Source organism: Suricata suricatta, chromosome 16 (assembly GCF_006229205.1).
Source record: "Suricata suricatta isolate VVHF042 chromosome 16, meerkat_22Aug2017_6uvM2_HiC, whole genome shotgun sequence".
NCBI lineage: Eukaryota > Metazoa > Chordata > Mammalia > Carnivora > Herpestidae > Suricata > Suricata suricatta.
The window spans coordinates 34,734,750-34,758,652 of NC_043715.1; the positions used below are offsets into that span (position 1 = coordinate 34,734,750).

At 35.7% G+C, this 23,903-nt stretch overlaps 1 protein-coding gene across 2 annotated transcripts in view; it reads left to right on the forward strand.

Annotated features, from left to right (window-relative positions):
• ITFG1 (integrin alpha FG-GAP repeat containing 1) overlaps positions 1-23,903 on the forward strand; it is a 270,698-nt gene that overhangs the window by 144,138 nt on the left and 102,657 nt on the right. The window lies entirely within an intron of this gene.

A 23,903-nucleotide genomic window follows, 5' to 3' on the forward strand; every position in this document is an offset into this window, starting at 1 on the left:
CAATGAGCAAGAAGTCATGGGACTACCTAGTGAAAGAATATTGTGACTAGAGGAAAAAGGTCCTGAAATATCGTGTTAAAATATTCTGGGAAAGTGAGTGTGGCGGAAGTGAGTAATCCGAAAACTTTAGGAAATGAGGCCAAAGACGCAGCAAGAGGCCCCATGATTTACAGCTTTATGGGCAATAGTCAGGCTTTGGATTTTAGTTGAGCTATCTTAGGGCCACTTTAGAGGATTTGAACAGATGCAAGACTTAAATTTTAAAAGAATCATTTCTGATTATTCTTGCTACTGTTTGGAGAATGGGCTTAGGTGAGGTTGAGCAAGATTTGAATAAGGGAGGCCAATTAGTAGGTTGCTGCATAACTATAGGCAAGAGATAGAGGTGACCTCAGTTGATAGCTGTGAAGGGATGGGACAGTGATAAGTTTTGCTAATATATTTGAAGATAGAACCAACACTTGTCTTATGAATTGGATGTAACGTCTAAAGGAATGAGAGGAGTCAAAGATGACTCCGTGGTTTTGGCCTTTACTAGCAAGGTAAATGGGGATACCATTTCCTGAGATGTAGAGCAGTAGGGGGAGGCCATTTGGGGCACTGGAGAAAGGATTATGTAGATCTGTTTTAAGATATGCTTTTTTGGTTGGGATGTTCATTAGCCACCCGGGAAGAGCTGTTGTGTAAATAGCTAGATAGGTAAAAAGCAGCTCGGGAAAGATAATGTAAAGCTGTGTTTTTAAAAAAAAAAAAAAGGAAGAATCAGCTTATATATAAGATTTAAAACTTTAAGATCGAGATACTTTAGGGAATTGGTATAGCTAGAGAGGCAGTCTTATGACTGAGCTACAGAGCTCTTAACATACAAGTTTTGAACAAGAAGTGGCTAGAAATGAGACTGAGGGGGTGTGGCCAGTGGGGAAAACCGTCAGTGCTGCTCTCTCAATCAGTAGAACCACTAAACACTAAGTCAGCAGATATAAAAGAACTGAGCAGCGCTATTACCCAAGATGCAATTCCCATTTACAGAGGGCTCCATGCAACAGTGGAAAAACACATATTCTTTTCATGTGAACACATGGAACATTTACCAGGATAAAACAGACTTAAACTAATTTACCTGTACAACATGTGACCATGATGGAATTAAACTAAAAATCAATGAACGATAACAAGAAGGTCTCTGAACACTTGGAAATTAAACAACACAGTTCTAAATAGTACATTAGTCAAAGAGGAAATCTGAAGGAAAATCTTTAAATAGACCAAACTAAATGAAAATACAACAAATTAAAATCTGTGGAATGCAAATAAAGCAATTCTTATGTGAAAATTTATAGCACTAAATACATTAAAAAAGAATAGCTGTGTTAAGTCAATAATCAGAAAAAGAAACTAAAAAGAAAGCAAAATAAACTCAAAACAGACAGAAAGAAGGTAATAATACAAATAAAAGAAGAATTCAATAATATTTAAAACAGTAAAAGAATAGATATAGTCAAATCAAAAGCTGGTTCTTTGAGGGGGTGCTTGGGAGGCCCAGTCAGTTAGCATCCAACTTTTGATTTCAACTCAGGTCATTTTCCCACTGAGCATGGAGTCTGCTTAAGATTCTCTCCCTCCCAGTTAAGTGTCCAACTTTGGCTCAGGTCATGATCTCACAGTTTGTGGGTTCAAGCCTGCATCAGACTGTGCTGACAGCTCAGAGCCTGGAGCCTGCTTTGGATTCTGAGTCTCCCTCTCTCTCTGCCCCTCCCCCACTGTGTGTGCACATGGGAGCGCTCGCTCGCTCTCTCTCTCTCTCTCTCTCTCTCTCTCTCAAAAATAAACATTTAAAAAATGTTTTTAAAGATTCTCTCCATCCCTCCCTTTCTTCCCCTCTCACACTTGGACACACACGTGCTTGTTCTCTCTTTAAAAAAATTTTTTAATTCAAAAAAAAAATGTTAAGCTGGTTCTTTGAAAATAAATTTTTAAACCCCAAGCAAAACTGATTTAAAAAAAAGATAGTACAACAATAAATGAAAAAGAGCCTATCACTACAGACCTCACAGACTTTTAAAGGATAATAGGAGATGTCTGAACAACTCAACATATGCAAATTGACCTTAAACATAATGGATCAATTATTTGAAAACTGCACACTACCAAAACTCACCCAAAGTGAAATAGATGATATTCGTCATTGTGTAACTGTTTTTAAAATACATTTTTTGTAGAAGCCTTCTGATAAAGAAGCCTCCAGATCAAGGTGGTTTCACTGACAAAGTCAAATCATTTTAAGAGACCTACACTACCTTGATACCAAATCACAGAATCCAAAAAATAAAACTACAGACTAATATCTTTCATGAACAGAAATGCAAAATTTCCAAGCAGAGTATTAGCAAATTAAATCTCTTTGGTTCTCCAATATCAATTGAATGTCTCCAGCAATTCAATCTTGCTCTGAAACTAACTACCATGTTTAGTGTTAGACTGCACAGGTGTAAAGGTTCAGTCTCACGAGAATGCTCTTACTTCAGATGCCAATTGCAGGTCTCAGTCTAAGGACACTTTTGCCTGACTTGGCTACAAATTCAAGGATTCCTACCACACCAATGACTTTAAGGATTGATAATTTGTTCGAGCCACTCACAGGACTCGTGAAAATGTTATGCTTACTATTAGATTATTACTAATACAGATGAACAGCCAGATGCAGAGATGTGTAAGTCAGAGTCCAAGCACAAGAGCTTCTGACCCCATGGAGTTGAGTTATGCCACCCTAATGGTATGTGGTTATGTCAATACCAACTTGGATGTCCCATGAACCCTGTTGTTTAGGGGTTTTATGGAGGTTTCCTTATTTAGGCATACTTGATTAAATCATTGGCCGTTGATTTACTCCAGTTTCTGTCCCTCCCCTTCCTGGAGGTTCCAAGGCATGTTCTTTCTGGCATCCAAACCCATCTAGAAGGTATAGTAGGTCCCACCAGGAGTCATTTCATTAGGATGAACTAAGGGGTTTGTTTTGAATAGCAGAAGATGCTTCTGTCACACAGGAAATTCCAAAGGTTTTAGGAGCTCTGTGCCAAGAACAGAGTGTATATTTTCTGTTAAGCCACACAATTCCAGCATTATAGCAAAAGAATAACATCACAGCCAATACAAAGTAAAACCACAAGGAGATACCACCTCACACCTGTCAAAATGACTATATTAACAATGCAGGCAACAATAGATGTTGGCAAGGATGTGGAGAAAGATGATCTCTTTTGCACTGCTGCTGGGAATGCAAACTGGTGCAGCCACTCTGGAAGACAGTATGGAAGTTCCTCAAAAAATTTAAAAATAGAACTACCTTACCACCCAGCAATTGCTGCTTATTTATTCAAGGGATGCAGGTGTTCTGTTTTAAAGAGGCACATGCACCCCAATGCTTATAGTAGTGCTATCAACAATAGCCAAAGTGTGGAAAGAGCCCAAATGTCCATTGACAGATGAATGGATAAAGAAGATGTGGGGTATACACACACACACACACACACACACAACACACACAATGTATATACATATACAGTGGAGTAAACTTGGCAATCAAAAATGAAATCTTGCCATTTGAGCAACATGAATGGAACTAGAGTGTATTATGCTAAGTGAAATTAGTCAGTTGGAGAAAGACAAATATTATATGACTTCACTTTTATAAGAAATTTAAGATACAAAACAAATGAACATAAGGGAAGAAAAAACAATATGAAAACAAGGAGGGAGGCAAAACATAAGAGACTCTTAAATACAGAGAACAAACAGGGTTGCTGGAGGGATTTTGGGTGGGGGGATGGGCTAAATGGGTGAGAGGCATTGAGGAGGGCACTTGTTGGGATGAGCACTGGGTGTTATTCACTGGGGATGAATCACTGGAATCTACTTCTGAAATCATTATTGCACTATATGCTAACTAACTTGAATGTCAATAAATAAACAAACTTTGAAAAAAAATATTTAAATTATAAACTATCCCCAAAATGATTGCTTTAAAAAAAAAAGAAAAAATTAACATCACAGCTATGTGGAGTTTATTCTATGAATGCAGGGTTGTTTTATATTTAAAAATTGTTATATTCTTCCATTTAATACTCTGAGGAAAAATTATACCAGTTAACATAGAAAAGTCATTTGATAAAACTCAACAAGAATGATATGAACTCTTGGAAATAAGGAAATGGAACTTTGTCAACTTGATAAAGAACTAGAAAAAGTCTACGGTTAATCCTATACTTAATGGTGAACAGCAGACTAATACTTTCTCATTAAATTGGGGGGAAAAGCAAGTATGTGTCCTCTTAACAATTGATCTCATTAAACAGTACTGGAAATCTTACCCTGTGCAATAATGCAAGAAACAGAAATTGAAAAGGAAAAAATTAAAATCGCTTTATTGTAGATGACATGATTGTGTAGCAAGTTTCAAAGAATTTGGAAGAAAAAACTTCATGGAATAGTAAGTTTTGGAAGCTTGCAGGATGTGGGATTGATATTTTTTTTTTTTAAATGTACATACTTGCAACTACCAGTTAGAAATAGCAATAAACAACAATGTGCAATTTAAATTAGAAAAACAAGAGGCACCTGTGTGGCTCAGTTGATAAGCGTCCGACTCTTGATCTCAACTCAGGTTATGATCTCATGATTCATGAGATCAAGCCCTGCATTGGGTTCTGCACTAACAGCACAGAGCATGCTTGGGATTCTCTTTCTCCCTCTCCCTGCCCCTCCCTCTCTCACTCTCTCTCTCTCAAATTAAAATAAATAAACTAAAAATAAATAAATAAAATAGAAAAAGAAGATACTTAAATATAAATAAAAGTAAGTATCTAATGCCAATAACTCCAAAATGCTGATGAAAGAAATCAAAGAAGACTGGATGAAGAGACTTGACGTCATTGTTTTGGAAACCTTAGCAAAGATATTGTTTCTCTCCATCTCCCCATAAATTTAATGTCATTCCTATCAAAACCAGTAGGATTTTTTAGAAAAACTGATTCTATCATTTATGTGCAATGACAAAAATGCAAGAATAGCCAAATCTGTTTTGAAAAAGAAGAAAATTGTTGGAATCACACTAAGTACAAGATTTTACTATGTAATATTGGCAAAGCAATAGATAGATCAAAGATCACAAAAATCAGTGAAATAGGTCATAGAGTCGGACAAGTACAACTAACTGATTTTTGACAAAAAGTGCAGTAGCATTTCAGTAATGAAATGATAGTCTTTTCAACAAGTGGTATTGGAACAATTGGACATCCGTACACAAAAATGAAGTGTCACCTTGACCCCAAACTTCACACATTATATAAAACTTAACTCGAAAAGATCCTAAATTTAAGTGTAAAATGTAAAACTTTTAGAAGAAAACAGAAAACTTTTGTGACCTAGAGTTAATTGAAGAGCTCCTATATGAAAAAACAAACCTGGGGCACCTGAGTGGCTCAGTCGGTTAAGCGTCTGACTCTTGATTTTGGCTCAGGTCATGATCTCTTGGATTATGAGATCGAGCTCCCCCCCCCACCCCGCATTGGGTTCTGTGCTGACAGTGCAGAGCCTGTTCTACGTCTCTCTCTGCCCCTCCCCTGCTCAACCTCTCTCTCTCAAAATAAATAAATAAACATTGGGGGAAAAATAAAACCACTTAGTTGATCTTTATCAAAATTCAAAAGTTTTGCTTCACAAAAAGTATTGTTAAAAGAATTTTTTTTAAGCCACAGACTAGGAGAAAATATTTGCATATCTCATACTCAAAAAGAACTTGTATCATAATATACAAAGAACTCTAAACTCAATAGTAAGTGAACAGTAAGATTCAGAATATAGCCTGGTTCCTAAATTTCATGAGGGTTAAACCTGGAATAAAGAAATTTCCGGGCTTTCATAAGTACTCACTGATTCATAAGTTATCCTCTTATCATAGATTGTACATAGCTATATTGTCAGTTGGGATTTGGTGTGATGTTGATTTCTATTAGCTAATAATCATCACTGTTTCAACTCTAGTTACTCATTTATTTTCCCCTCATGTATATATCACTCTCCCTTCCTCCCCATTACCACTACTGGTTTTTCCCTGCAGTAGCAGCATCAGAAATTCCAGAATACTACTGTCACAATTTTTTCCTATGCGGAAATATTTTTTATCAAAGCCTAAGTGTGACAGGTCTATTTCAGAATAGAAGCCAAATTTCTGTTCAGGCATGGATATAGAACAAAGCCTCCTTGCCTCCTTTTCCTGTTCTTCTCTTAGTCTTGCTCCCATTTCACCTGAACTCTGGGCACTTGTGCATAACCCTCCACTTAGAGTATGGAATGAGGCAACAATACTTGCCTGGTCTGTTTCTGAATCAGACGGACTAAACCCTTATGTCTGGTAAAAAATAGTCCTTATGTCTGGTAAGAAACATTTGTAAATGACTTCTTCCATTCGTCTGTCAAATCTCTGCTACTCTAAGAAATCGTAGCTTTTTGTCACATTTGCTTCACATCATTCAAATACAACTGACACCTCTGTGAATCTTGTGTTCTGCTTTCTCATGATTTGTGTATCTTATTTACATGCTAACGTGTATTAATGCACTGACAGTTTTATACGTAGACTCTCCCATTTGTAATCTCTCTGCTGTTTGCTTTAAACCCTAGAAATAGTACTCAGAACCCACAAATGAATGGATATAAACTTTAGCTCTTTAGACAGTAGCAGTATCCAGAAACAAGGAGAGGAAGGTATTTGAATAAATATTTGATATAAAGTTAAAACAAATTTCTTCTGCCTTATTTATATATATTATTTTGTGATAAACTTTAACTGTGAACCCTTTCGCCTAAGATATACACTCTGATTGATTATAGGCAATTCTGAGCTTGAACTAGAAATATAAGGTCCCTTCCAAATCTATGAGCTAAAATAAATATGTGTGCACATCCTGCAGCCATCTCCTCACAGGATAATAAATGTAAATAACATACTTTTCAACACAGCTTTGTTATTGTAGTGCGAGTTTTGTGTGTGTGCTAATTCTTCCAGATCCACTGTGTATTTTACATTACAGCACACCAGAGTCTGGCTTAGCCACAGTTCAGTTGCTCAGTAGCCATTTGTGGTCTACTTGCTGCCGTATGAGAAAGCACAGTTTTGAACTAAATCATCTCATTCCTAACAGCCTGAAAATTCACATTTGTAGTTACAAGTCTAATTTCATTTTTATTACAACTTAAAATTGGATATTAAAATGGCCATATCTAACATTCTTTATAAGTTGTATGTTTGTAAATATAGTTTTCATATTTAATTTTTATAACAGAAATAAAATGCATGGATTATATTTCTAATAAGTAAGCAAACTGGTTTTAATATAATTTTGTGTCCTTTATGACCTATGTGGTTCAATTAAATATATAATCTAAAATATCTTTAGGGGCACCTGGGTGGCTCAGTTGGTTAAGCATCCGGCTTCGGCACAGGTCATGATCTCATGGTTTGTAGGTTCAAGCCCCGCGTCAGGCTCTGTGCTGACAGCTCAGAGCCTGGAGCCTGCTTCAGATTCTGTGTCTCCCTCTCTCTCTGACCCTCCCCTGCTCACACTGTCTCTCTCTGTTTCTCAAAAATAAATTAAAAAAAAATTAAAATATCTTTATACGTAAGCTACCATAATATTAATGATAACCACTGGCACTCAGTAGACCTTTCCTATATGATAAAAAATTATAGAGAATGGGTTAATTATATCCAATGTCTAATATTAGAAATGTTTATATAGGATAAATACAGATTATTTTATATGCAGTCTAAGCTTACTTGATCTTAGTAATACTGATCTATCCAATGGTCATAAAAGTATTTTCCTGTATTTTATCATAATACTTTAACATTTTCCTTTAACATGTAGGCTTTCAATTAACCAAAAATGTATTTTTTGTGTATTGCATGCATTAAAGGTATCTAATATTCTTCGTGGGTAACTGATTATCCCTGCATTTATTGAGTAGTCTCTTTAACTCCACTGATTTTAATGCCACTTTTCTTGTATAACAAGTTTCTCTATATGCATAGTTCTATTTCTGTGCCTTCTATTTTGGTGCCTTATCTTGTTTATCACTCTCTGTGCTGATTACACATTGTGTTAATTATTGTGGCTATAAGATAAGTTTAGATATCTGATAGAGAAAATGTTCCTGTGTAATTTTTCCTTCAGAATTTTCTTGATTATTCTTGTCCCTTTGTTTATCCACATAAACTTAAAAATTAATTTTTCTTATCTGACTAAAAAATTATGTTGGGCCTTGGACTGATTCGATTACATTGTATTTAATGATCAATTTGTGAGAAGTTGGCATATTTGTGATTTTGAATCTTTCTGTTCATAACCTTTATTGATATTTTCCTTATATATTCTCTAGTAATACTTGAAATTACCTTCAGAAAACTTCAGCTCTAGGGGAAATAGGATCTAGCTTCCATTTTATTTTTATTGTTTTATTTCTTTTAATTTTTCTTATTTTTTATTATATATATATAACTATTTTTTACTTTTATTTTTTTGTGTGCGTCTAGCAACTCTTAACAAGCATACCAAACACACCTAGGATCTAGTCCCCTCCCCCCGCCACCAGACAAAATGACAAGATGAAGGAAAACACCCAAAAAGAAAGAACAGGAAGTAAAAGTAACAGCCAGGTATTTAATAAATACAGATATAAAGAAGATGTGTGAATTACAGTTTAAAACAATTCTAAGCATACTAACTAGGCTTGAAAAGGAGAAGGAAAGAAAGGTATTGGATCACAAAGATAGACTTAGGGAACTCAGCAACTTCTTAAAATGTAATAACATTCGTATCATAGGAATCCCAGAAGACGAAGAGAGAGAAGAAGGGACAGAAGTTTATTTTAGCAAATTGTAGATGAAAACTTCCGTAATCTGGCGAAGGATACAGACATCGAAATCCAAGAAACATCAAGAGCTCACATTAGATTCCGCAAAAGCTGGCCATTGCCAAGCCAGATCATAGTCAAATACATAAATTTAAAGAAAATTTTGAAAAAGTAGAATTCAGGACCTTAAATGTGTGTTTGTGTGTGTGTGTGTGTGTGTGTGTGTAAACTTCAGTATGTAAATGATTTTCACTCAACTCACTTGTGCTTGTGTAAAGTACAACGCCATCATATGAAAAGGTACCATATTTTATAAATACCTATTATTTATTGTATATTTACTTGCTTGCATTTTGGTTAGACTCATGATTGGCATTTCACAGAAGGTGCCCTTTATAATGCAAAAGCAGCAATTTAAAAAATATAATAAGAAGGAGAGGCCTCAGTTTCTTATGCCCAAGATTATGTACTCTTCATTCTTCGTCCTTTCAGGAAGTGGACAACTAATGTCAGTGAAACAAAGGAGAATAATATTGATCCATGCGCATGTACATGTGGGAAATTTATCAAAAGATTTAGGAACATGAGTCCACAAATGAGAAACTGTTAAAATAACAGAAATCTGGTATATAAATTCCATGTTAACTTTTAAAGTGCTTTTTAAAATGTTCATAGGTCTTAGAAACTCCATCCCTCCCTTCTGAATAATGCACTTCAGCAACCAACCAGATCACCAAAGTGAGAATGGAACATTTGTCATTTTTCATATACTATAGAGTTTGAAATAGAGTTCTGAAGAGCAAAGGAGAAATCATGGACTGACTGAATTTAGGCTTCTTTTACATCATAACTGGGGTATTTAAACGCACTTTCTCAGGTTTTTTTTCCCACTGTACATAAAGTGAACTCATGGTCTTTCCCGCAGTAGTTCAAGACTACATTTTCAACAGCTTATTATTTGTTAGCATGATTAGCCTGACATGGGAGTCATAGTTAATGATATTTTCTATAAATTTTCATTATCATTGGTATGCCATTACCTGGCAGTTTTAAAGTCATCATTATCCCAAGAACAGAGAATTTTATCTTACTTTTGAATGATGGTAAAAAGTAATTCAAGATGATGAACTTAAATCTTAAGTTCAGTCACTTAGAGTCACTCAAGGCCAAGAAAGACCTGACTAGGAAAAAGTTTTCAGTTTTATAGAAGCACTAATTGTGTTACATCTGCTTTTTCTTTCAAAGTTTTAGTTAATTATCTAAATGTTTTGTCCTCTGCTTAATAAAGGGTTTAATAGGTGATTATGTACACATTCCTGGTTTAATCTTATTTTAATGAATTCTCATTGATGGGACAATGCCCTTTTTTAAAGATACATAATTATCTTAACTCAGCATGTTATCAGGCTTTTCCCAAGAAAATAAAATTGAACTTTAATGTGGTTAGTTCTTTGTCTCACAGGTAATCAAGTACTTTGGGTTTCTTACCTTTCATGAACTAATGGACATTTTATAGAAGTTGATTTTAGAATGTGATGTAAAAAGAAAATATGCCTGGTGCCAATACAATTTGTTTTCCTTGATTGAATTTCATTGGTATCCCCAAATATAAATGACTATGACTGATATTTATCTAAACAATAGATATAGATCAGTTGTCCAAAGAAGCCACCTTCATAGAATAGGCATTTCTTTACTAATGTTTAAACCACTTCTAAAAGTCCTCTCTAATAATTGCCTATCTGGGGAATGACTGCTCATGGGTATGGGATTTTATGTAAGCATGATGAAAATAATCTGGATTTGATAGTGACAGTGCTTATGTAACCTTGAGAATATACTAAAAACTACTAAATTGAACACTTTAAAATGATGGATTTTATGATGTGTGAATTATATTTCAATAAAAATAAGCCCATTAAAGAGTCAGGCTTACATAAGTCTCACTGCTTCATATATATTTTGATTTTGTACAAATATTATACTAACCAACCTACTCACTGACCTTAACTATAATACTTACGTTCACATTTACTGCTCACATTAAAGACTCACCGTGACTGAAGATCACAGAAGACAGCTGTTTCTGAAGGCTTTCTCAAAGAGGAGTCACATAGCTATAAGCAATGACATTGAAATAAGCATGGAGCATCACAACGAGCTTTCCTGGAGGATGCAAGATTTGTGTGTGTTCCGAGATTGTCTTTTATATAAAAATGAGTCATAGCAACGGGTCGCTTCCAGTCTTTTCTTGCACAACAGTCCAGCGTTAGTCCGGGCCTTGTCAGGTGTCTCAGAGCTCAGCAGACCAGAGAAGTGTTTGACTGTCCTCAGATTCAGAGTGTTGTTGGGGGTAAAGTCCCTATCAAGTAGACTACGACCATTTTCTTTGGCTTCTGACTTATTTGGTCACTTCTAAAATAGAGGAACTTAGGAGAAACCATGCTTAACAATAAAGTTTTAGTATTTTTTTTTATTACAAAAGCATTACTCATTAACTTATACTTAAATATTTTATTGTCTATTGTGTTGAAGCAAACTTTGGATGCTGAAGATACAAATGTGAGTAAGAGAAATAAATTTGGGAAAGGTAGGCAATAAACAAGCAAATCAAAAATAGGAAAAATATAAGGTAGTTCTAAGATTATTCACTGAGTTAAAATAAGTGATGTGAGAGTGACTGGGGACTATGAAAAAACGTATTTTCTGCTTACTACAGAAATACAGGTACATATCAAAAGAAATAAAGTAAAAACATGCCTAAAACCCTGCCCACAAAGAGACAACCACCATTAATCTTGGGTATCCGTCTTGTATGTATCCGTCTTGGGTATGTATTCTTCCAAAACCTGCTCTAAGTCTCTGTGTACTCACAAGTGTGTGTATGAGTATGTGCATGATGTTCTATTTATATTACAAAACAAGATCATACCATTAATACCGTTTTGTGACATGCTTTTGTCACTTAACATTATGAACAATTTTATGTCAGTAATTATTACTTTTGTAATATTTTAGTAATTGTACAATACTCCATTGGGTTGATTTAGCCAATCTTCAGTAATTGAACGTTTGTACTGCCATACAGCATAACTCAAAAATCACATGAGATGTTTATTTAGCTAAAGTTCACATATTCAAAGAAATCATATCTAATATTGAATGACAAGCTATTTCATTCAGCTTTATAGCACAAGTCATCTTAACCTCTATGTGAATAACTCCCAGATGTGTATCTCACACCTTGTCTTCTCTGTCATGTAGATATACAGCCATAATGATAACCTCCCCTTCTCTTTACATCCAACCCTTGCTTACAATTCCCTGTTTACTACAAAGATATTATTGTGGTCCCAATCATTTTAGCCTAGAAGAGTTAAATTATCTTTGTCCTCCACAAAGCAGGTATAGTCCTCTTTCACAATGTGATTTTCAGGCTTCCTTTCTTTTCCATCATCACTACCCCCTCCCTAGATCAAGTCACTTCTTCCTTACCCTGAATTACTGTAAGTTTCCTCATTGGTTTCTCTTTCCCTGTATTATACCCTCTCCATTTCAATTCCATCTAGATCCTCTGAATCTTATAAGTTGTAAGTATCCCCTCTCCTTTGTCGTCAAAATCTTCTCATTTCACCTTCTTTTCCTTCATTCTTTATTTAAATATTTGCAAATCTCTCCAGACTTAAAAAAAAAAATGTGATTCTGGATGGTCTCTACTATACTAACCTCATATTCACCTGTCATTCTAGCTTCAGCCCCATCACTTCTAATTGACAAATGCAGTGGACACTTACAGTCTTTATGTCACCAGATTCTTGCCTACTGTTGGTTGTTGAAGATTTACTCCTAAAATTCTTCTGATTCTCTCTATACCTTCTCTAACTGCTCCTGTACCATCTCTTCTTAGAACCCCTTTTCATCTTGGCCACCATAACTGTTGTGTTTCTTGGGGTTCCATTCTCAGCTCTTCATTCTCCTGTCTGTTCATCACCCACTTTGGCTATTTTAAATGCCACTTATAAGCTTAGGACTTTTAAATCCTTTTATCTAGGCCTTATCCTTGTGTATATTAATCCCTGATGGATCTTCCCCTGCAATCTCTACCTATGGCACCCCAAACCTGAAAGTGTCTTCTCTCCTCGAAGTCTGTTCATGCTGTCCTGTTTATCCCACGGAGTTGTACCAGCACTCAGTTATCCAAACCAGAAACATGGAGGCCGTCCTTCATTTTCCTGTCTCTCCCCATTTTCTCTTTCCCTTTACCCTCATCCAAACCAGAACTGGTATAATTTCCTAACAAATCCTTGTTCCTTTTGCATGTGTACTTTATAGGTTGTGTCATATCCATGAATTTCTCATTCATAAAGTCTGAATATCCTGTTTATACTCTCACCAACTAACAAATAAAATGATCATAATTTATATTTCATTTTTCAAAATAAAAATTACATATCATAATACCTAGAAAAAAAGGTGCTTTAGCGGCTACCAAGTTGGCCAATATAAAGGACATATTTGAATAAAGATATATTAAAACGTGTCAAAATCTTTTCTAACCACTTATTTAACAGGAACGTTTAGCAGTAAGTTTTATATCCTGTTAAGTTTTGCCTTTCAGTTGGCCTTGCTCTACAAAACATGCTTGCTTCCTCCTTTCATTCAAGAAACATTTACTATCTACCCACTGAATCTTCTATCCTAGATGCTGTTTGGGAAATAAATACATTGCTTTTACCCAGAGCCCAAGTGAACATTGTTCTGGATATCAAATTTATCACCTCTTTTGAACATCTCCGGTTGTCAGTCTGTATAATTTTTAGTATTTCAAAGTGGAAGTTTTACTTTGTTATATTAGCTTAGTTGAGGATTCTGCATTTACCCAGTAGCCGGCAGCATGGTGTCAGAGCAGCACTACAAAAATAATTGTTTTATTTTTAGAGCATTCCTAATGGATGTATTTGTGTTTCTTAATTTGTATCTCTTCTGTGTGTAGAACTTCCTTTCTTAAGGTTTACACAGAAAGATAGACATATCCTCAAATTGAAGGTCTTTTCCCTCCATATGAGTGGAGGCTGATAATGAAGTTGGGGAATTAAGAGGAAGAGAGTTAAGGACCATCTAGAAGAGCAGGATCCACTGGAGATAGAAAAGACTAAAGTGGACACACAAACTCTAAGAGCAGCCAGGGAGAAAATCAAAATTCAAGTTAAATGATCCATCAGCTACCTTTCTTAATGAGAAATAAGACAGATGCACACAGCATATTAACAACCTAGAATAAACCAAATTTTGTCAAGTGGTAATGTATCGAGAAACAACACCAATTTTATAGACTGGAAGAGAAATTAAAACCAGCCACAAAAGGCTGCACACTAGATGTGTAAATACCGGTCTATTCAGAGAAAAGGCTTTTGATATGTGCATTTTACATGTTTATGTCTTTTAAACATTTCCCATGGATTTTTTTAATGGATTAAAATTTTCTGCCATTCTGGCTTTTTTTTATTAACAGTTTTATTGAGCTAGAATTCACACATTCTGCAATTCACCCATTCACTCTATACTATTCAGTGGCTTTTAGTGTATTCAGAGTTGTGTATCCATCACCACAGTCAATATTAAAACATTTTCATTACCCTGAAAAGAAGCACCATTTACCTTAGTCTTCAACCTCACTAGCCCTAGAAAACCACTTATCTACTCTCTTTCTCTCCCTCTTGTTTTACCTGTTGTGGCCATTTCATGTCAATGCCCGCAAACAATACATGATACTCCATGGCAGGCTTGTTCGACTAGGCATAACTGTGTCCGGGTTCATCCATTTGGTCGCATGTACCAGCACTTCAGTTCTTTCTGCTGTCGAATATATTCCGTTGTGTGGATATACCACATTGTATTCATTCATTTAATGAACGTGATATATGAGTTGCCTCTACTTTTTGGCTTTTATGAGTAATACTATCAACATTCATATACAAGTTTTTGTGCAGACATGTTTTCATTTCTCTTGAGATATACCTGAGAGTGGAATATACTTAAGAACGGAGCTCCGTGTTTCACCATTTGAGGAACTACTAGACTGTTTTCCAAAGCAGCGGCACCATTTTACTTTCCCACAGCCTCACCGGCATTTGTCTTTTTTATTAGAGCCATCCTAGTGAGTGTGAAATATATGTCACTGTGGTTTGCAGTTTCCTGATGACTGATGATTTTGAGCTTTTCATGTGCTTATTGGCCATTTGTGTATCTGCCTTTGATAATTGTCCACTTACTTATTTTGTGAGAGAGAGGGGGGTGAGATAGTGAATCCCATCTGGGCTCCACACTGTCAGTTCAGAGACCTACCAGAGGCTCAACCTCACAAACCATGAGCTCATGACCTGATCTGAATGCAAGGGTCAAATGCTTAATCATCTCAGCCACCCAGGCAATAATTGTCCATTTAGATTATTTGCCCACATTTTAAATTGAGTTATTTGCTTTTGTGTCATTGAGATACAAGAAATCTTGGGGCACCTGGGTGGTTCAGTCATTTAAGCATCCAACTGTATCAAGCCCCACGTCAGACTCTGCACTAACAGCACAGAGTCTGCTTAGGATTCTCTCTCTAGTACTCTCTTTGCCCTTCTCTCATTCGTGCTTTCTCTCTAAATACATAAATAATTTTTAAAACTTCTTTGTATCTTCTACACACAAGTCCCATGTTAGATACATGATTTGCAAAAATTTGCTCTCATGCTGTGAATCATCTTTTCATTTTCTTGATAGTATCATTTGAGACACAAATGGTTTTCATTTGGATGATGCCAAAATTAGTTTCTCTTCTGTTGCTTGTGTTTTGATTTTTCTCTTAAAGGAGTAACGTTTTTTAAAAGCTTCATTGAGGTTTAATTGACAAAGTAAAGTGCACATCTGTAAAGTGTGTACATTGATAAGTTTTGACATATACCACTTACGAAAGTGATGCTATAGTCAAGGTGAAGAACACGTACATAACCCATACAAGTTTCTTTTTGACCCTTGGTAAGCTATCCTTCAACTCCTCCTACCCTTCCCTCAGCCCACAGGCAACCACCAGTCTTCTTTTTGTCAATGTAGATTAGACTGCCTTTACTACTATTTTGTATCAGTGAAATCATAGGTTATATGCTCTTTCTTGTCTAGGTTCTTTAACTCAGCATTATAATACGGGGATTCATCATGCTGTCACATGTATCTTTGTTCATTGTTGCTTGTAGCTGAAGAGTATTCCATTGTACATTTATATCACAATTTACTTATTATATCCATTTAATGTTGCTGGACATCGGTTTCTTATCAGATCTGGTTATTACAGATAGTCTGCTATGATCATTCCTGTAAGAGTCTTGCAAACTTTTATTTGTCTTGGGCAAACATCAAGAAATGGAATGTCTGGTCTTTTGGAAGGTGCACATTTCACGTTTTGGTTCATATTTTCAATATTGGTATGGTCAGTCGTTTTAATTTCAACTATTTGTAGTGTAGTTCTTTGTAGTATTAATTTCAGTTACTCTTATAAATGATGATTTTTTTTAACATCTTTTCATGTAATTATTTTCTTTTCATAGATCTTTGGTAAAGTGTTCAGGTCTTTGCCCTTATTTTATTTGGGATATTTGTTCGTTCTCTCTCTCTCTCTCTCTCTCTCTCCAGAGAGATAAAGAGTGCATGTGTGAGAGCTGGGGAGAGGGGCAGAGGGAGAGAGAGCAAATTTTTGCTGAGGATGGGTCTTGGTCCCACAACTCTGGGATCATGACCTGAGCCAAAATCAAGAGTCAGACCCTCTACCAACTGAGCCATACAGGACCCCCAGGATATTTTCTCACCTGAGTTTTGAGAGTTCTTTATTTACAAGTCCCTTCTTACTATTATTAGCAAATATTTTCTCTCATCTCTAACTTCTCTCTTTGTTCTCTGAACATTGTCTTTTAAAGGGCAAGAAGTGCTTAGGTTTTTAAAAATCCATGTATTGGGCGCCTGGGTGGCTCAGTCGGTTAAGCCTCCGGCTTCGGCTCAGGTCAGATCTCACGTTCGTGGGTTCGAGCCCTGCGTCGGGCTCTGTGCTGACCGCTAGCTCAGAGCCTGGAGCCTGCTTCCGATTCTGTATCTCCCTCTCTCTCTGACCCTCCCCCTTTCATGCTCTGTCTCTCTCTGTATTAAAAAAAATAAATAAAAAACATTAAAAAATTTTTTTTTAAAAATCCATGTATGGACTGTCGGTTTTAGTGTCATATCTAAGAAAGAAATCTTTACGTAATTAAGTCACGAAGATTTTCTTGTATGCCTTTTCCTAGTATTTTTTTATAGTCCTACATTTTATATTTAGGTCTGTGATCCATTTTGAGTTAATATTTCTGTATAGTACAAGATATGAACCCAAGTTTTTTTTTGTAAACTGTTCCAGCACCATTTATTGAAAAGAATTCCTAAAAAGAAGAGAAAAGAAAGCAAAGAAAAAAGAAAAAAAACAAGAAAGAAGGGTGACTGAGTGGCTCAGTTGGTTAAGCGCCCCTTCAGCTCAGGTCATGATCTCATGATCCATGAGTCGAGCCCCACGATGTGCTCTGTGCTGACAGCTCAGAACCTGGAGCCTGCTTCAGGTTCTATGTTTCCCTCTCTCTCTGCTTCCACCCCACTCACACTCTGTCTCTCGATCTCTCTCTAAAAAATAAAATGAATACTGAGAACAAACTGAGGGTTGATGGAGGGTGGAGAAGAGGGGAAAGTGGGCGATGGGCATTGAAGGGAGCACTTGTTGGTTGTATAGAAACCAATTTGACAATGAATTATATTTTTAAAAAATAATAAAATTAAGTAAAAACATAAAAAAATTTTTTTAAAGGAAGAAAGAATTCCTTTTTCTACTCCATTGCTTTTGGGCTTCAATGAAAGCCCGTTGGCCATTGGTGTGTTAGTAGGTGTCTTTCTTCACTCTGTTCTTTCCCATGTTCCTCTTTGCAGCAGTATCACAGTTATTTCACTGTTGTCTGTTTACATGAGTAGTAAATTCAAACAGTGTAAGTCCTCTAACTTTACCCTTTTTCAAAGTTATTTGGCTATTTTAGATCTGTGGCATTTTTTATGTATTTTAGTCTGTTTTTCAATTTTTGCAAAAAAAAAAAAAAAGCCTGCTGAGATTTAGGTTGATATTACAGTACCCCTCACCCATTCTCCATGAGGAAGATATTCCAAGACTCCCAGTGGATACCTAAACTGCTGATAGTACTGAGCCCTCTATATACTATGTCTTTTCCTATACATATAGAAAAATGAGAGAGTTTAATTTATAAATTAAGCACAGCCAATTAACAATAATAATAATAAAATAGAATTATAATGTACTGTAATATTAAAGTTAGGTGAATAAGGTCTCCAAAATACCTTATTGTACTGTACTCACCTTTCAGTGATAATTATCTGCTTTGTCACATATATTGGTACAAAGTTTTTGATAACATTCCATTATTATCTTTTAACACCAGTTAACTCTGTAGTGGTGTTATCTTTCTCATTCATGATAGTTGTATTTTGTGTCTTCTTCCATTTCATTTGGAAGTTTATCAGCTTTAAAGTTATTCTTCACAAAAAAGCCATCTTTTGGTTTTATTGATTTTCTCTACTGTTTTTGTTTTTCTACTTAATTGCTTTGCTTGGTGTCATTATTTCCTTTCTTCTTATTTCACATTTCATTTGCTCTTCTATTTCCACTGTCTTAAGAAAGAAACTGAGGTCATTCATTTGAATCTTTTCTTCTTTTCTAATAAAGTGTGTAATGTTATAAATTTCCCTCTGACTACTATTTTAGTGACATACTAAAAATCTTGATAGTGTGTCCTCATTTTTGTCCAGTTCAAAGTACTTTGTAATTTCTTTTTTGAGCCCTTCTTTTACCAGTAGATTTTTTAGTGTATTTAATTTAACCTCCAAATATTTTTGAACATCACTGTTACTGTTACATTGTATAAATTTAATATGTACAAATATGATAAACATTATACATGTATATTGCAAAATGTTCACTACATTAAGGCTAGTTAACGTTCTTCATCTCAGGTAATTAGCATTTTCTTATTCTTGTTGTTATAATGAGAACTTTAAAGCTTTACCCTGATAACGATTTTCAGTATACAGTATAGTATTGTTAACTATCGTCACACCATGCTGTACATTAGATCCCCTGAACTTAATCATCCTATAACTGAGAATTTGTGTTCTTTGACCAACATTTCCCATTTCCCCTCACCCCTTGGCTGCTGGCAACTACCATGCTACTCTCTGTTTCTAAGAGTTCAGTGTTTTGAGATTCTACATGTGAGGTCATACAGTCTTTGTCTCCCTGTATCTGGATTATTTCACTTAGCGTAATGTCCCCCAGCTTCATCCATGTTGTTTCAAATGGCAGGATTTTTCTTCTTTAAGGCTGAATAGTTTTCCAGCACACACACACACACACACACACACACACACACACACACACACACAATACCCCATTCTCTCCATTCATCAATTGATGGACATTCAACTGTTTCCATAATTTAGGTACTGTAAATACTGCTTGACAGACATGGGAGTTCAGATATCTCTTTGAGATCTGATTTTAGTTCCTTTCAATATATACCCCAACGTGGGATTGCCGAATCAGATGGTAGTTCTGTGTTTAATTTTTCAAGGAGCCTCCATACCATTTGCCATAGTGGCTGTACCATTTTCCACTCCGACCAGCAGTGCTGCCTTTTTCCCCTTTCTGCCTTCACTTGAATTAGGTGAACGTTTTTTATGATTCCATTTTGTCTTTTTTGTTAAGTTATTAACTTTAAATCTTGTCATTCTAGTGGCTGTATCTTCAGCTTTTCCCAGTCTCTCTCCAAACAGCATCACACCACTTCTCTTACAGCTGGAGAGCCACACAGTACCACCTTTTCGTTTCTCCCCGCTGGAACTTGGTGCTGTGGTTTCACCTGTTTTACATCTGCTTACATTGTTCATGTCGCACTGTTGTTGTTTAATTATATGTTATCTGTAAAGAGATTTAAATAATAAGAAAAATTTATTTGCCTACATATTTAACATTTTCACTGCTTTGGGTAAATGAGGTATTCATCTGGTTTCATTTTCCATCTGCACGCTGGACTTTAACATTTCTTACAGTGCCATGAAGGAAAATATTGACACAAATGATTGTAATATTAGAAACCTTTCAGTGAAGAACATAAATTGTTAAAACAAAATAAAAGGCTGGGGCAAAATGTTTGCAACACACCAATAATAATAACAGCACATATAGCAATAATAATAACAGCAGATGTTAAATGTGTGCTGTGCTCTGTTCCAGGCACTATACTGAACTATTTATCCTGTACTTTCTAATTTAATCCTTAAAATAATCTTTTGAATTAATATCCTGTTTTTATCCTTATGTTACAAATAAGGATATCAGAATAACAGGTAAGGTATTAGGGTCCCTAACATTCAAAGATGTTCTAAAACTCAGTAATCTAAAAATATATTAAAGTGCCAGTTTGCAGAAGAAACACAAATAGCTAATAAATTTGAAAGTAATACCCAGCTTCTCTTATGATCCAGAGAATGAGATTTTTAAGCTACCCAACTGACAAACATAGGAAGCAATAATACTACCGTTAGCAAAATATGAAAAGGAATATACCTATACACTAGTAGAAGTACAAATTGGTGCATTTTTTAGAGGATCATTTTGCTTTACCTGTGGACATTTAAAATATGCATATTTAACCAGCTGACGATCATTTGTAAATCTATGTACAAATTCCCAAGGGAGTGTAACATTTATAGTTGTGTGACTGTGTGGTATGCTGTAATGGAAAACAATTAAAGACTACCCATGATGAGCAGGGTGTTAAACCGAATGATGGCTTAGCCGTGTTGTGGAGTAGCCATTGGAAAGAATGCACATGTGGAGAAACAGGCAATTTGATGGGCTACTGCTGGGAGATAAAAACTAGTACAACTTCTCTGAGGGGTCTTTTCAAAATAGATATTAGAAGTCCTCATTCAGACTATATCCCTGTGTATGCTGTATATTGGACATAAAGAAATCAGTTGCAGAAAAATATATGTAGTAGGACCTAAATGGGGTTTTTTAAAGTCATATATACTTATATATTTGTAAGTTCCTAGAAGAAGGTTTGGAAAGATGCATACCAAATTATTAACAATGGTTTTCCCTGGAAATGTCTCTGTTAACTTGAATTTAACAATAACTTTGTAATATTTTTGAAAAAAGTTTCAAAAAGATATATTTGTTGTAATTGCCAAGAGCACATCAAGAGACAGACTCTAAAGAAGCAAGATTAGGGGTGCCTGGGTGGCTCAGTTGGTTAAGTGCCGGCTTTGGCTCAGGTCATGATCTCACGGTTCATGGGTTCGAGTCCCGCATCAGGCTCTTTGCTGACAGGTAGCTCAGAGCCTGGAGCCTGCTTTGGACTTTGTGTTTCCCTCTCTCGCTGCCCCTCCCCCACTTGTGCTCTGCCTCTCTCTGTCTCTCAAAAATAAATAAATGTAAAAAAAAACCTTTTGTTTAAATAAAAGAAGCAAGATAATTTCTCCTCATGGGCTTTAAACCCAAATGGATCAAGGATTTTCCTTCCTGTTTTTAAATGAAATTTTATTTGTAAAAATGAGATGTTGGACTGTGCCTGCAGGGTTCAATTAAACTTTAAAGGACTGAAATTTAACAGACTCCAAGTTCCCACTGCAAAACCAAGCTAGTAAGTGAGCACTGAGACTAGAACCATGCTACATGGCATTTATAATCTTCACAAACTCATATCAAAAATTAAAATAACATTTGAAATTGAACAACTACTGTTAGAGTTTTTGTTGTAGGTTATATTGTGTATCTGAAGTTGCAGCCAGAGTTGTTATAATGGAATCCATGCATTCACTTTGAAACAGGAAATTAGTGGCTCACAGTCACTCAAAAGTTGACCAGTATGACACATTGGTTATAGAAGATTGTAGAAATGCTGACTTTATCAAATGTTCTCATGTTTAATATGATTTCCTAATAACAAAATAGAATAGTCTCCATTTCTGTGGAATATCTAGTAAAATTATTTGGCTAAAAAGGTAGGATGGGTAAATTACCGGGAGAGAATATTACAAATTGCATTTTAAAAATCAGTTATTAGGAGACAAAGAAGAAATTATTATTCCTTCTGTTATATTCTTGATGTCACGAGCAAGGATACCTCAGCACTTTCCAGGTAATTGTTACAACCTGGGAGAGTTTTATTTTTCTTGGTTAAAGATTTATCCCTATAAACTATTTGTGTTGAAATTTTTTTCTAGACGATTTTGAAGTTAACTATATATTTAGTATATTAAACAAATTGAATATTTTGTATATAGGGTCCCTTATTGTATTGAACAGGAAGAAATTTTCCTTATAAACTTTTTAAAATTTTTTAATGTTTATTTATTTTTGAGAGAGAGACAGAGCGTGAGCAGGAGAAGGGCAGAGAGAGAAGGAGACACAAAATCTGAAGCAGGCACCAGGCTCTGAGCTGTCAGCCCAGAGCCTGACGCGGGACTCGAACTCATGAACCGCAAAATCATGACGTGAGCTGATGTCGGCCGCTTAACCGACTGAGCCACCCAGGCGCCCCAAGAAATTTTTCTTATAAATAGAGCTTTTTTTTTTTCTTTAACAGATTATCCAGATCCAGACCAATACCCAAAGTTATATTTTCATGTGGAAAAAAAAGAAATGTCTTTTTAGTTTTATTTAAAATAAGTATTAGAGAAAATTGAGCAGTAGTAAAATTTAAGGCCTTTAGCCTATTACTTTTTGTATAAGTGGAAGGAAGTAAATACATTGGGAAATGCCTACAATAGGAACCATCACAGAAAATCACACTGCAAAAGTTACTTCTGTTTCTAAAGGAAAGATTTTTGCATGGCATGGTATTGCACTATAGAAATAAGAATGATAACACAAACACTTTCACTGAGATCTAACTGGATAACAGGAATTGTTCTAAGTATTTTGCATTCAGTATTTCATTTGATTTTTATAACAATCCTGTAATACAACTACTCTTTTTTATATAATTCTTGACTCTTTTAAAGTTTATTTATTTATTTGGTGGGGTGGGGAGGAGGCATGAGCAGGGGAAGGCCAGAAAGAGAAGGAGGGACAGAATCCCAAGCAGGCTGCACACTGTCAGCACAGAGTCTGGCATGGCGCTCAATCTCATGCACTGTGAGATCATGATCTGACCTGAAACCAAGAGTCAGACCCTTAACCTCCTGAGCCACCCACGCAACCCTAAGAAAAGTACTCTTGTTGCTCAGTTTATAGATAAAGGTATGAGTCTTCAGGAGATTAACTTACTCAAGTAACACCTAAAGATTACTAATTTACTCTAGGTAGGTAACAGCTAAATGACAGTTAGCGTTTGAATCCATGTAATCTGGCTCCAGAATCTAAACTCAAAACCACTTAGCCTATGGAGTAGTATATAAGAGGGAAGCCTCAGTAACTGCGAAGTACAATGCTTCTTTTGTCTGAAAGGACATAAGCAATATCCACTCTACTGCCTGTCTGGAAGTTGAAATTCTGTCATTGTAGATTCACTGCTTTGGGTTTTAACAAGACTTGAGGATATCAGGTGGTTCCATTTAAAATGCAAATATACACTTGGGGAATTCATATACATCTGAAGGGATAGTGACAGTATCCAGGAACTCAGAAATGGAACCACGTGGTCAATGGCTGTGGATTAGCAAGGGAAGGAGAGATGGACCTGGAAAGTCCACATGAGAGGAGAGAGGCCTGCAACCAATTAGCCATGGGATTTTTGCCAAAGGTTCACAAGGGATAGCCAACAATTTCAGTTTTCTATGACCCAGTAAGATAGTCAATAAAATGTGGCGCTTTTTTCATATCATTTCACTATATACCATTTATCATCTCTTTGATTCTAGGAAAT